Source organism: Lemur catta, chromosome 4 (assembly GCF_020740605.2).
Source record: "Lemur catta isolate mLemCat1 chromosome 4, mLemCat1.pri, whole genome shotgun sequence".
Classification (NCBI taxonomy): domain Eukaryota; kingdom Metazoa; phylum Chordata; class Mammalia; order Primates; family Lemuridae; genus Lemur; species Lemur catta.
In genome coordinates, this window is record NC_059131.1 from 84661950 (window position 1) to 84667726 (window position 5777).

The 5777-nt window shown below is 41.0% G+C and overlaps 1 pseudogene; it reads left to right on the forward strand.

Moving 5' to 3' along the window:
- The first annotated feature begins 3614 nt into the window (after positions 1–3614).
- On the forward strand, positions 3615–4644 carry LOC123636498 (annotated as a pseudogene).
- Positions 4645–5777: the final 1133 nt, after the last annotated feature.

Genomic DNA, 5777 nt, shown 5'->3' on the forward strand with positions numbered 1-5777 from the left:
GTCCAGAGCCATGTGACAGAAGAGACCATTTTTCAAGCCTGAGCTTGAGTGCCCTGCCTGCCAGGCGAGGAAGGCACTGGACGCTCTGGCTGAGTGGCCTTGCATCCCTCTCCCTTTGCATGTCCTTGTCCCGGTTCTGTTTTTTTGTCCTTGGAGTTGAAAGGTGTATTATTTTCCCAGGGCTGCCATAACAAAGTACCACAAGTGAGGTGATTTAAAACAACGGAAATGCTTTCTTTTATGGTCTGGAAGCTAGAAGCCTGAAATCAAGGTGTTGGCAGGGTCGTGCTCTCTCTGAAGGCTCTAGAGGAGATTCTGTTCCATGCTTTTCTCTCAGCTCCTGGTGTTGCCAGCATTTCTCAGGATGCCTTGGCTTGCAGCGGCTTCATTCCAGTCTCTGCCTCTGACATCACAGGGCGTTGAGACATGTTCTCCCTGTGTGTGTCTGTCTCTGTGTCTCTTCTCCTCTTCTTATAAGAACATCAGTCATGTTGGATCACCCTACTCCAGTAAGATCTCATGTTAACTAATTACATCTGTAATGACTCTATATCTAAGTAAGGTCACATTATAAGGCCCTGGGGGTTAGTATTTCTACATGTCTTTTTTGGGGACACAATTCAAATCATAACAGCATGTATCTGTCAGGTCTAGCTTCTTGGTGGATTGTTGTCCTGGTTCTTTGGCTCCTTGCTTGGAGAATTCACAAGCAATGCTGGTGTGACAGAGTGACCATAGACAGGAAGCAATTCCACACAAACAACTTTTACTGCAGAAAAGAAGGGAGCTATGCAAAGTGAGAGCAGGTTTCAGAGAGGAACGGGTCAGTCTCCATGAGCGCAGAAAGACAGTGAGGATTCCCAGGTGGATTCTTTTTATTGGCCTGGTCTGGAAGAGGGCTTATGGGAGGTGTGGGATATCACCAGATGATTGATATACATGGTTGACAGGTGTTCTTATAACAAAGTTGCAGTTTCACAGGTGGGTATACCTCAAAACTTCAAGTTCCTGCTTTTTGCAGTCGTTAGCTGTGTTTTCCTGCAGCGCCCCCAACCCCACCCCGCTGGCTTCTTTATCCCTAGGAACCGGCCTCCTGGCCTCTATCTGCCACCTGCAGATTTGGTCCCTGCCTAACAATATTCAAACGTACCTCATTTATGAAAGCTTAGGGCATTATTCTTAATTTTTTACCAGGTCTGGGACTGGTTAGGAGCTGCTTTAAGTGTTTACTTTGTAGGTTGGAAGAGGGTGGCTCAGCTCCGAGCTTACACTAGTTGGATGCACACATGTGTTTTATGAGAATGCCCTCTGTGAACTACATTTGTTTGTTTGGTGAACACAACCCTCTGAGTATACTGATAAGATCACAGTATTCCAATGAATAAAGAAAAAGAAGACTCCCATTTCCTTACTGAGTCAAGCCCGTATTCTAGGGGCTCCCTCATTCTTGAGGTACCTCTTCTGTGACAAAATTCTTTTTCCAGCCTGGAGGAAAATATATACATGGTCATATTAAAAGTATCACAGGAAAGTTAAAACCCTGGAGTTAGTCATTTCAGAAAAGGCTGAGCTCTCAACTAAACAGGGCAGCTTTGGGATTTAATGGAAGCATTTCAAGATGTACTATAATGTGAAACAGTCTATTCCTTTTAGTTATTTCATGAAAAGATGGTCATTTATTTCTGTGGTGACTTTCATCTGAAGAGCCTCAAATGCTACACTCATTTTGTAAATTATACTATCCACGGGGCTCCTATATCCTGTTCACTTTTCTTTCCAAATTCCGTGCAGGTACAACCACCTCTATAGTCCAGGTTGAAGGGCTCTGTGCAGTAACAACTGTGCTTGAACAAGATGTTTTTGGATTTTGAGAATTTTTCATTCCTCATTTATATTGCAAAAAAATACTTGGGGTAGTAGAAAAATGTGGATTTGAAATTAGCTGAGTGAATATGGGCCTGAATTTCCTCAACTGGATAATGAGGCATTTAGACTTAGGATTTCTGAGGTTTTCTTCCAAGTCTAAATTTCTAAGAGTCTATGGTTTGCCATGACTTTTCTAAATTGCTTTGAAATGTTGATCAGAGAGTTAACCATGCTTTTAGGATATCGTCTATGACTTAGCATGCTGCTCAATTCTGCTGACAAAATCTCCTGTTGCATGAAGGATTTCCCTGGTATTCGACCTCCATGTTCTTCAGGCTTGTTGATGTCTGTAGCACAGCAGTGACCTTGCACAGTGAAATAACCACTTTGCATTTCTTTCTGCCAGTATGCATACTCTCCAAAGGCTGTCCCAGAGATTATTGATGAGGGGTATGGCCCAACGTGATTCCAGATATTTGTGTAGCATTTTATACTTTTCACAATGAATTCGTGAATGTTCATTTATTTAATCCCCCTGATAGTCTGGAGGTAAGCTAGACTGGCATTATTATTCTCATTTGAAGAATGAGGAAGCTGAGGAACATTGAGGCTACATCACCTTAACAAGGTCACAGAGTAAATTTGTGGCAGAGGAAGAAATGGAATACAAATTTTCTTGCTTCTAGTTCAAATTTCCTTTCACTACATTATACTTGAATTGAACTTTCCAAATGGGAAAGGAAAAGAACTTGACATATATACCTACTATGTGCTAGAAAAGGTACTAGACAGAATTCAAATTACCATGTATTTGATTCCAAAGATCAATTTTTTTCCATTGTCCAGTTATTTTCTCCTTGATGACTGGAGGCAAAATGCAAGCACTGAGTGCCATTACATAAAGTAGATCTAATTAGTTTGGTTTTATAGGCAACCTGAACACTCTCAATTGTGATGAGCTAGTGTGCTTAGGGATGCAAACAGTTGGGATTTGTCTCCTAGTGTCCTCCAGGGAAATTCCATGGGAGGAGTGGAGAGTAAGGGAAGCTGTGTAGGGAACATGTTGTTGCTCTCTAAGAGACGCCATTAGAAAATGGGAGGAGCCAGGACTGTCACTACCCTCTCTCCTGAATGTGCAGAGGTGCCAGGAATTCTGGATGCTCTGAAGTCTTTCTCCCTTGGTGGCTGGGCCTACAATGATATCTCTAGGGACGGACCCTGAAGAAGTATTATCAAATAGCTATAATAGTGCCTGTTTTATTTTCCTCATTGGCTGCTGTGAGGATGAAATGAGATAATATATCTGATTATGTTGTGAATATATAGCCAACTGGTCATACTAAGAAAACATCTAGGGGAGGGTAGAAGAGGGTAAGGGAAGAAAAAGAACTTATTGAATACAATGTACACTCTTTGGTGATGGGTACACTAAAAACCCAGACATCACCACTATTCAATTCATCCATGTAACTGAAAACCATTTGTACCCTGAAATCTATTAAAATAAAAAAAATAATAAAAATTGTCTTGTTTTCATGAGAGAATGGGCTTTGGGTGCAAGAGATGTTCTGCTATGAGGTTGGTGCAAAAGTAATTGAGGTTTTAGCACTGTTGAGATTTGCCATTTGAGATTGGAACACATTCTTAAATGTGGTTATTTCATACATCATTTTGATGTGTATTTCTTACTTTATGTTTTTTTGCTAATGACTTATTACTTGCTTTTTATTTTATATTTATTTTAGACTATGGAAATGATGTTAGACAAAAAGCAAATTCAAGCCGTTTTCTTATTTGAGTTCAAAATGGGTCATAAAGCTGCAGAGACAACTTGCAACATCAACAACGCATTTGGCCCAGGAACTGCTAATGAACGCACAGTGCAGTGGTGGTTCAAGAAGTTTTGCAAAGGAGAATAGAGCCTTGAAGATGAGGAACACAGTGGCTGGCCATTGGAAGTTGACAACAACCGAGAGCAATCATCAAAGCTGATCCTCTTACAACTACACGAGAAGTAGCCAAAGAAGTCAAGGTTGCCCATTCTACAGTCATTTGGCACTTGCAGCAAATGGGAAAGGTGAAAAAGCTCAATAAGTGGATGCCTCATGAGCTGATTGAAAATCAAAAAAATCGTCATTTTGAAGTGTTGTCTTCTTTTCCTTTATGCAACAACAACAAACCATTTCTTGATTGCATTGTTGACGTGTGATGAAAAGTGGATCTTATACAACAGATGACCAGCTCAGTGGTTGGATTGAGAAGAAGCTCCAAAGCACTTCCCAAGGCCAAACTTGCACCAAAAAAATGTCATGGTCATTGTTTGGTGGTCTGCGGCTCATCTGATCTACTACAGCTTTCTGAATCCTGGCAAAACCATTACAACTGAGAAGTATGCTCAGCAAATCAATGAGATGCACTGAAAACTGCAATACCTGCAGCCAGCATTGGTTAACAGAAAGGGCCCAATTCTTCTCCACGGCAAGGCCTGACCACATGTCTCACAACCAGTGCTTCAAAAGTTGAACGAATTGGGCAACAAAGTTTTGCCTCATCTGCCATATTCAACTGACCTTTCTCCAGCTGACTACCGCTTCCGGCTTCTTCAAGCATCTTGACAACTTTTTGCAGGGAAAATGTTTCCACAACCAGCAGGATGCAGAAGATGCTTTCCAAGACTTCATCAAATCCCAAAGCATGGATTTTGACACTACAGGAATAAACAAACTTATTTCTCATTGGCAAAAATGTTTTGATTTTTATGGTTCCTATTTTGATTAATAAAGATGTGTTTGAGCTTAGTTATAATGACTTAAAATTCATGGTCTGAAATCACAATTACTTTTGCACCAACTTAAATACTTGCCAGTTCTGAGTTCTTGGGCAAGTGCTTTATCTTCTTGGGCTCCAGTTTCCCCATCTTGCCTGATAGTGTTTCTAAGCCTTCAATGAGATGTCTGTAAAATGCCATACACAGGACCTGGGTCTTTTCTACAGTTGTGGGTAAGAAGCTCCTCTATCTTCTCACCTCTCTTTTGAGTTAATGTCTGGATTCCTATTAAAATATTCTGGGGGCAAAAAAAAAAACATTTTTGAAGTGGTTTATACTCTTCAAGAACACAGGATCTATAAACATAATATGTTTTTTTTAAAACAAGTTTTCAAAGTTATTTCCTCACATCAAGCTTTAATAGCATGTCATCTAGTTGTTCCTTTTTGCATACTCTGTGTCCCTTCCTTCTGGGAACTCTCCTCCCTCTCTCCATGTATTTCTGGTGGGGTTGACAATGATGTGGCTCTGCCTTCTTTATTGTGATTGGTCCAGGATGGACATGTGACACTAGAGTAGCTAATCACAGTCTTTTTTTAAGTTTGCTGTGGTCACTGGTGGATAAAGAGCAGCCCTCTTCTGAGATTCCTAGCTGTGAGCAAGGGTGAGCCTGGGCTGCTCATGGCTGTCTTTGATGCTTTGTAGAAAGAGCGTCCTGAGGATGAAGCCCCCATGATGGAAAGCAGAACAAAAGAACACTAGAAAGAGAGATTTCTCATGAGATATTTGAACCTTTATATCTATTTGGCCATGCTTAAAGTCAACTTTGGTCTGACTGCTTAGTTCCTTGGGACAAGAACTTCCTTTATGGGTTAAGCTAGTTTACATTGGTTTTCTGTCTTTTGTAACTGAAAAAACTCCCTAATAAGTGCTTGAAGTGGGTTGGGGAGTCAGTTTTCCTAGGTGTCTAAGGAAACATAGAGTGAAGGGGCCTCTGCAGAAGGCAGGCAAATTTTTTTGTTGTTGTTGTTTTGGGGCAGGGGCAAGTTGTTAAAGTGGTTCACTGATGACTAGCTTTGCCTAATCACAATGCTCAGGAGCTGGCTTGCTTTTCAGAACAGACTTGCTCAGAGAATTTAGGGCC